Raw genomic sequence first — 9,459 nt, 5'->3', positions numbered from 1 at the left:
TTTAAACTTTATATAAATAAAATCCTGCCGTACGTGTTTTGCAACTGGCTTCTTGCTTAGCATATGTGTGAGGTCCATTTAAGCTGTAGTTTGAAGCTGTAACTTATGTATTTCATTACTGTAAAGGATTCTGTTATATGAATATACTACCATATACAATATATAAAAACCTATTCTGCCATTGATATAGATTTGGGTTATTTCCACCTTTTGGCCAATAAAGACACTACCTACATTAGGTTCTAAACCTCCTTGTGTGTGTCTTTTGATACACGTGTGCGTGCATTTCTGTTAGCCATCGTGGTTGGAAGATTAGTGGTCTACAAAGATATCTACATCCTAATCCCCAGAACCTATGAATGTGTTACATTTCATGGCAAGTGGAATTAGGGCAGCAAATGGAAGTACATTTGCTCATCAGCTGTCCTAATGATAGGAAGATTACCTGGGATGATCTGGCTGGGCCCAGTGTAATCACGGGTGTCCTTAAATGTGGAAGGAGGGGAGGCAAGAAAGGAGGTCAGAGTGATGCGTTCTGAGCCCACTCACGGTTGCTGGCTCTGGGACCCACAGCCAAGGACTACGGGTGGCCTCTAGAAGCTGAAATGGTCAAGAAAAAGCATTCTTCCCTAGGATCTCAAAAAGAACACAGCCTTGCTGACACCTTGATCTTAACCCAGGAGGTTCATTTTTGAACTTCTGAACTGCAGAAGCATAAGATAAAAAAAAATGTGTTGTTTTATTCCATTAAGTTTGTGGTAACTTGTTATGGCAGCAATAGAAAATTAATATGATGATGTTCTTATAAGCAGTCATGGCGTATGTCCATGTTCATCTTTTCTAGTTACTGTCGATTTTCCAATATGGTTGTGCCAGTTTTACTCCCACCAGGAATATATGAGTGTTCCCATTGTTACACATCTTTGTCAATGCTTCTTGGATCCGTCCTTTTAATTATAGCCATTCTGTTAAGGCATCTCATTTTTATTTCCATTTGCATCTCTCTGATTACTGAGGAGGTCGAGTACCTTTTCATGTCATTACTGGCCATTCGGATCTCCACTTTTGTGACGCGCCTGATGAGATCTCTTGCCATGCGATTCTTTGGTGCCGTTGTGGTAAAGGGAGGAACAGAATTTAGAGCATAGCTCTCTAGTTTTCTATTCTTAAACCATTCTGCATTCTCAAGTCATAAAATTGGGATTTTCTTTAATGTTTTATAAGATTTTTTTCTTTTCTTATGCTTATTTAAAAATAAGGCAGGGAAGCAGATTCTAGCCGATATATCACAATATGGCTATTTTAGTGAGCTTGCAACACAACACACACACTCACACCCAGGTAGAAGCAGATATGGGACCTGAAAAGAAATATGCAGCAACCATTGAAGCCGTTAGCAAATATTTTTAAAAACAGTAGTCATAAATACCAATGGACCATTAGGGTATTATTTATAGATTAATAATCTCTGCATGCGGCTCTGTCATTCAGAGGCTCTGTGATGAGTGTATTAGGACAAGCCTGAGTATTGAATGTTGAGCTCAAAATATGATCTTCTGCAGCTGATATATCTCCAAAAATAAATCATTCATACAGGCGGTGACTCATACAGTCCATTCCAGCATGCTCTGCTCCATGTTAGGAGATTTTTATTTAATTTAAGCATTTGCATTATTACAGATTTTTATTGTGCCCTGTTCAGTTCTGAGTCTTGGGCAATTGTTATAATAAGGTTACTAGTCAGAGACTGCAGATAAAGAACAGCAATCCAATAATTAAAAGGCAACCAAGACTGCAATCTGTCGAGTAGCAAAAATTCAGATCTAAAACTGCATGAAGATTGGCTAAAAGCCAAAAGTATTGATGCAATATATGATTATTTCCAGTAGTGAACTGATACCCGTGTTGGGGCGTCCGTGTTACAGAGGGGATTTTGTAAGGTAATCAGGCCGACAGCGATAGGCAGGGCAATCCTGATTTTCCTCTTCTTACAATATCTCCTCTCAGAATTCCATTTGTAATCCTTTCAGGATTCTGTTAGACTAGGTTCTATTCCTTCCTCTTCTTATTTTTTTTTAAGGTTTTTTTTTTTTTTTTTTTTTTTTGAGGTGGACCATTTTTAAAGTATTTAATCTGCTACAACATTGCTTCTGTTTTATGTTTTGGGTTTTTTGGCCCCAAGGCATGTGGGATCTTAGCTCCCCGATTAAGAATCAAACATGCACCCCCTACATTGGAAGGTGAAGTCTTAACCACAGGACCACCAGGGAAGGCCCCCTCTTCCTATATATTCCTTGCCTTATCTACTACCATTCCTACCTATTGCATGGCTTTCCATCCTCAGAAAAAGTAAGGTTTTTGAGAGCAAGGACCTGGTCTTTTTTGCATGTCTTTCTAAATATCTTTTGGAATTGCTGTCTCATCTCTGCTTCCGTCACCCTAGTTCAAGCCACAGTTTCCCACTTTGCCTCCTGTGGGCTCCTGGTCTCTCTACATCCAATCCTCACCCCATCCCACCCTACCCCAACCTCATCTTACAAACTGCACAAAGCAGCCAGTCTGATCTTGTTGCTACACAAATCTGATCCTGTCATCTCTGTTCTTAAATGGATTGCCCTATTCCAAACTCCTGCACGTGGCCTGAAAGGCCCTGCCTGGTCTGGCTCTGGCCTGCCTCACCAGCCTCTTCTAGAACCTCTCTCCTTGTTCTCTGAGTTCCACCTTTCAGATCCGAAAACACCCTGTGCTCCTCTCGACTTCAGGGCCTTTGCACGCACTGTTTCCTTCTGCTTGGCCAATGGCCACCAGTCCTCAGCTCCCCACCTCAACACCACTTCCTCAGACCAACACTCCAGGTAATCCCAGGCTAGGTTAGGGATATTACTGTTTGTTTTCAGCAACCTTTACTTGTCCTTCCTAGTGCCTACCACAGTGGTGACATTTTATTCATATAATTCATTTATCCCTTCAACTTTATTGAGTGCCTAGTGTGTGTCTGTATTAGTTTGCTAGGGCTGTCATAACAAAATACCGCAGGCTGTGGCTTAACAACAGACACATCTTCTCACAGTTCTGGAGGCTGGAAATCAGAAATTAAGATGCTGGCAGGTTTGGTTTCTCTTAAGGCTTCTCTCCTTGGCTTGCTGATGGCCACTTTCTTGCTTTGTCCTCACATGGCCTTTCCTCTGTGTGCATATATATCGCTGTCCCGATCTCCTCTTCATATAAAGACACCAAGCCTATTGGATTAGGACCCCATGCTTATGGCCTCATTTAGCCTTAATTATGTCTTTAAAGACCTGTTATGGACTGAATGTTTGTGTTCCCCCCAAATTGATTCTCATTGCACTGGTATTTGGAGGCGGGGTCTTTGGGAGGTCATTAGGTCATGACATTAGTGCCCTTGTAAGAAGAGAGCGGAGAGCTAGCTGGTTCTCTTTTTGCCCCGTGAGGATACAATGAGAAGTCGCTAGTCTGCAGCTCGGAAGAGGGCTCTCATCAGAACCCAGCCGTGCTGGCATCTGGGTCTCAGACTTCCAGCCTCCAGAACGTGAGAAATACATTTCTGGTTGTTTATAAGCCACTCAGTCTATGGGATTTTATTACAGCAGCCTGAGCCGGGACAAGGTCCCATCTCCAAATTCAGTCACTCTGGGGGTTAGGGTTTCAACATATGCATCTTGGGAGAACACAAGTCAGTCCTTAACAGTGCCCAATACTGAATATATTCTGATGCACAAGACACATCAGAGGGTCCCTGTCCTCAAAGGGCCTATAGTCTGGGCAGGAGGTGTACGGGTGGAACAATTAATAAACAAGAAAACGAATGAATGAATATATAGTAACAGATTATAAGTACTCAAAGGAAAAAACAGGGTACAGTGAGAGAGATGTGTGAGCACCTATTGTAGACTCAGGAACTAGGAAAGGCCTCTTTGACAAGATGTTTTGAAGTTAATACCTAAAGGCTAAGAAGCAGCTAGCCATGTCCTTGTCTTCACAAATGCTGTTCCCTCCCCAGGGGCAGGCAATCAGATGGGAAAGAGTTTGGTGCATTTGAGAAGAACAAAAGAAGGCAGGGTGACTGAAATGCAGTGAGTAACGTGGAGAGGAACATAGGTGAAGTTGAAAAAGTAGGCAGGGGCAAGATTTCACAGGGCCACATGGCCCTAATAAGGATCTAGATTACTTTAAGGACATCAGGAAGATTTTAACCAGAATACCTATGACACAACTGCCACTGTGTGAGAGTGGACTCTATGGAGTCAACTGTGGAAGCAGAGGTTGCAATCAGGCTATGTCCGGTGGACCCACGGAGGGACCGTAATGGCTTAGATTAGCGTGGTGGTAACAGATGTGGGGAGAAACTAGGAGAGGAAACTCCAGAGTTCACTTTTAAAAAAATTTTTCTTTCTTTATTTTTATGGTTGCTTTGGGCCTGTGTTGCTGCACGAGGGCTATCTCTAGTTGCGGCCAGCGGGAGCTACTCTTTGTAGTGGTGCACAGGCTCTAGGTGCATGGGCTTCAGTAGTTGCAGCGTGTGGGCTCAGTAGTTGTGGCTCACGGGCTGTAGAGCACAGGCTCAGTAGTTTGCATGGGCTTAGTTGCTCCGTGATGTGTGGGATCTTCCCAGACTAGGGCTCAAACCCGTGTCCCCTGCATTGGCAGGTGGATTCTTAACCACTGCGCCACCAGGGAAGCCCCCAGAGTTCACTTTTGAACGTGCTTGTTTGAGATGTTTGTGAGACATTCAAGCAGGTGTGTCCAGCCATCAGCTATACAGGCTAGGAGTTAAAAGGTGACCTGTAGGCTGGGGTTATGTGGGTCCTCCTCTGTCTGACCTCAGGGTTGAGTTGTAAAGTCAGCATATGAAGCCGAAGCACAAACAATTAGAAATTGGCTTTGAAAAACTCTACTGTCTCGTGAACCTGAGCCTTTGGAAGTTCAAAGCCAGGGTCCACTTCATTTTCTCTTTGCATTGTAGCCACTGTTCCCATCTCCCCTCGCCCCTAGCAACATCATCTCTGAGTTACTGAAAAGCAAAGTCTGGCTTGTGGAAATGGGGAAAACAGAAGAAGTAAGATTTTTTTCTTTGCCTCGTGGGTAGAACTGAAATCACTGTGCACATAGTACGACTTTAGTGTATAAAGTTGGGAATCATCAGCAACTGGATGGTTTTTAAAAATATGGAAATGAACAAGGTCACTGAGGGTGAGGGTGGAGCAAAACGGGGGCTGTATTAGTTTCCTAGGGCTGGCGTCACCAAGTACCACAAACTGGGAGACTTAAAACACGGAAAGCTCTTTGTGCATAGTTGTGGAGACTAGACATCAGAAATCAAGGTGCTATCGGGGCCGTGCTGCCCCTGAAACCCTCACGGCAGAATCCTTCTCTGCCTGCTCTAGCTTCCCGTGTTGGCTAGCATCCCTCAGCATTCCTTGGCTTGGAGATGCCTCCCCCCCATATCTGCCTCTGTCATCACAAGTCACCCTCCGCTCATGTGTCTGTGTCTCCATGGAGTCCTACATTTCCTGTGTGTCTTTCTCTCTTCTTAGGACACCAGTCATACTAGATTAAGGGCCATTTCTATTCCACTGTGACCTCATCTTAACTCATTATTTCTACAAACCCCCTGCTTCCAAACAAGCTTACATGCTGAGGTGCTGGAGGTAAGGACTTCAGCACACCTTTTGGAAGACGCAACTCAAGCCGTAATAAGGGCTCTGGGACAAGCTCTGAGGAATAGCAGCATCAGAGGTTAGGCTGGACAAGCATGAAAAAATCAGCAGCACGATGCCTGTCTTTTCCACCAGATCTGTGCTCCTGTTAACACAGGAAAGACTCTGTCTGTCCCTTCAGGATGTGAGACCCATAAAGACAGGGGCTGCCCCTCTCTTGTTCACCATGGTTCCCCAGCAGCCAACTGTGCTTAGAAAATGTGGAGCGAAGTTATTTATATTGTGACTTCCTGAACCCCAGTCTTCATCTCTTATAGGAAACATCAGAAATTTCCAGGGACATTTCACCAGTGATCGCGTAACTTTCCAAGTTGGCTCTGCCCTTTCTGACCACATCTGTATTTATTTAGGTTTCATGCACATTCCTGAGGCCGAACAGTACTTAGTGTGCCAGGGACGGCCACCACGTAAGAATCCCAAATGCGATGCCTCCATCTTACCCTCATTGCCCCGATCATTTTACGGACATTCCCAGTCTACTTCGGTCCTTTTGGAAAGGTCTCTTTCCAGGTGACATTCCTTAGTGCAATTGTCGTGAACTGTCCCACAACCTCGGGGTGCAAACATGGTCACATCTCTTTTGCTTCTCTGACTCATTGATCAAGTGTCTAAAGGATGACTTAGCTGAAATCAGGTGACTCTCTTGGGAATTTTCACTCCCCTCCCAGGGATTCTGGGGGTTTATGCAGTCTCAAGAGGAGCCACTATTGTCTACATACCCAAGAGGAGAGAGAGGTTATCTCAACTGATTTCTACTGCAGTTGACTCTCATTACCACAAGGTGTCGCCATTGAGGACTTGCTCTGCGCCATCTGACAGCTGATGCTGGTTTCTTCTGGACCCAGCCTCCAAGAAGACTCAGATCCTGTTACAAGCTGCTGTGGGTTCTCATGGAGAACAGTCCTAACATCCTCAGTGCTATATTCCATAAAAGTGTCCCCAGCCTCTTTTAGCTGGTCTTTCTGCTTTCACCCTTGCTCTAATGAATTATTCTAAAAGTGGAGAAGAGGCAAAGATTCCAAGAGTCTGGAGGAAAGAATTGGTGGTAGAGTTGGGAGAAAAAAGTACATTAAAGATGCTCTTTTATACATGAAAATTTTGTATTAAATCGTGTCAAATAGCCATAGAATGAAGTCTTGAGATATAATTTATTGGTGTGTATCTCTATCAAATTGGTCTCACCCAGAACCTTGGGAGAGAAAAGAATAATCACTTGAGAGCATAGAGGACTATTACCAATTTCCCTGTTTGCAAGTGTCTAGAATAGAGAAAAGAGCTCCGGATCTGGGGTAAGAAGACCTGAGTTCCAGTCCCTGTTCTGTAGTACATTAGCTACATGAACTTGAGAAGTCACTTGATTTCTTTGACCTCGATGGCCAAATCTGTAAACTCAGGACAATACCAGTCTTTTTCATCTTATGGTGCTCTCATGAGAATCAAATGGGTTGATTCAGAAACTGTAAAGCACTATATAAATATGAGGTCTTTCCTAACAGATTTTTAAAAAATTAATAGATTTTGTTTTCTGAGCAGTTTTAGGTTTACAGAAAAGTTGAACATAAAGCACAGAGTTCTCACAGGCCCCCTCACACCCCCTGCAGTTTCCGCTATTATTAAATTCTTGCATCCATTTGTTATAATTGGTGAGCCAGTATTGGTACATTATTATGAACTAAATCCATAGTTTATATTAGGGTTTATAGTAGGGTTCACTCTTTGTGTTGTCCATTCCCTGGGCTTTGACAAGTGTTTAATGACATATATCCAGTGTTGTACAGAATGGTTTCACTGCCCTACAAATCCCCTGCACTCCGCCTAGTCATGTCTCCCCACAACCCTGGCAACCAGTGATCTTTTCATGGTCCCCGTAGCTTTGCCTCTCCAGATGTCATAGAGTTGGACTCATACAGTGTGTGGCCTTTCAGATTGACTTCTTTCACTTAGCAATATGTGCTTAAAGTTGCTCCAGGTCTTTTCCTTGATAGCTTTTTTCTTTTTGAAAAATATTCCGTTATAAATGTATTCCCAGCAGACATTTGATTTAAAAAGAAAGACCAAAGACTGCATTGTATTAGAGTTAATTAAATATCAAGAGCTCCATGAAAGAGAAAAAGAAGGTGCAGAGGGCAGCTTGATGGGGGGGTGGGGTGTGCAGAGAAGTTGCATTTCCTCTCTCATTGCCCTGCGTTCATGCAGATGGTGTGTGTTGGAGGAGGCAGGGATTATGGGCTGGTTGTAAGTATAAGGACCTGGATATTTCCCTTCTCCCTCCTGGAAACACAGCTCAGCTGCCAGCAACTTGGTCCCCTAAGTGCAGGGCCTGAAGCACAGTACCTGGGCTTGGTGCTGATGGCAGACTAAGAAAAAAATGCCTGAGTCTTGTATCTCAAACCACGTCACTCCTAGCCGTAGGCCTGACACATAAAAGCATGCAATAAATGCTTGAATGAATGGTTAAGGAAACACAGGATAGGCCCCCAGACTTGGGGACTCACAAGATTCAAGGAGGAGGCAGAAAGATCCAGTCGTTAATGATCTTGTGATAAGGCCCTGGAGATACTACTGCCAAGCCCAAGATCCCCTTTACAAACTGCTGAGCGCTGCAGAGGGACTGTTTGCATCAGATTCAAGCCAACACATCCCCAAGGTCTCTGGCAATAAAGAAAATAGTAGCCTGATGCCAGACAACAGACCCAGAGGAAAATTGTGTCTTGTGTGCCCATTTAGCCCCAGTTCTCCTTCTATGGCCAGATCTTCAGCGCCACCTAGTGGTGTCCCCTTCAGGCTGGCTGTGCTACCAAAGCAACCGTCCAGGGAGGGCTTCAAGCGTTGGCTTAAAAAGTGGGAAGGATTAAAGCCTTCCTCTTAAGGTTCAAGATGAGAGACTATGTGGAAATAAGGAATCAATTGAGGGCTTTAGAATTAACGTCAGAGAAGTTTAAGTCACAGAACTTAATCTCAGCAGTTACACACACAATTAGTAGCAGGATTTTGTATTTGTGCTTATTGCCCTGCAGCTTGGGATGCTGAGCAGTTTTGGACAGTGAGGCTAAGATCAAACGTTAAAGCTGTGCAAAGAAGTGCAGCACTGAGAAGTGGAAGAGAGAATCTGACCCCGCCCCTACCTCCAGGCACAGAGTGTTATCTCCATTTCACAATTAAAGCAAGTAAGGCTCCATGAAATGCCCAAGGTCAAGTGTCCAATAAAGGAAGCAAGGACCCGAACTGGATGGAGTGAGCTTTTCCTTTTGCTACGCTGCTTCTTAGTGCCTCCTTTCTTTTATATTTGCCTGGTTTTGCTACAATTCATCGGTATTCTCCTACCAGTGGGCAAGTCAGCTTTGTTCTATCCTGTTCTCACAAGCTGTATTCCTAAAGGCTTAGATCACTCTGTCCCTCCTGCAGGAACTACAGTTCCTGAGCACTTTTATAATGCAGATGACAATTTATTACATGTGTTATATACATTAAATATCTTACGTGTCAACTCCTGTTTCCTTTGTCTATTATAAAATTTTAGGTCCATCTCTATGTGTAGTATTTTTCATCTAATTAATGTAATTCACAGTGGATTTTTTAAATCGCCATTTTCTTTAAAAGCATGTCATTCATAGATTTGCAAAGTAACCACCCCCAGTGACATAACTAAACAGAGGAGCTGGGTTTCCTGTCTCAAAGTCTAGGAGTATTTCTGCCACATGACTTGACTCCACCAAACTGG

Source organism: Hippopotamus amphibius, chromosome 4 (genome assembly GCF_030028045.1).
Source record: "Hippopotamus amphibius kiboko isolate mHipAmp2 chromosome 4, mHipAmp2.hap2, whole genome shotgun sequence".
Taxonomy (NCBI): Eukaryota; Metazoa; Chordata; class Mammalia; order Artiodactyla; family Hippopotamidae; genus Hippopotamus; species Hippopotamus amphibius.
The sequence above is the reverse complement of the archived record's forward strand: the minus strand, read 5'-3'. Positions refer to the sequence as shown.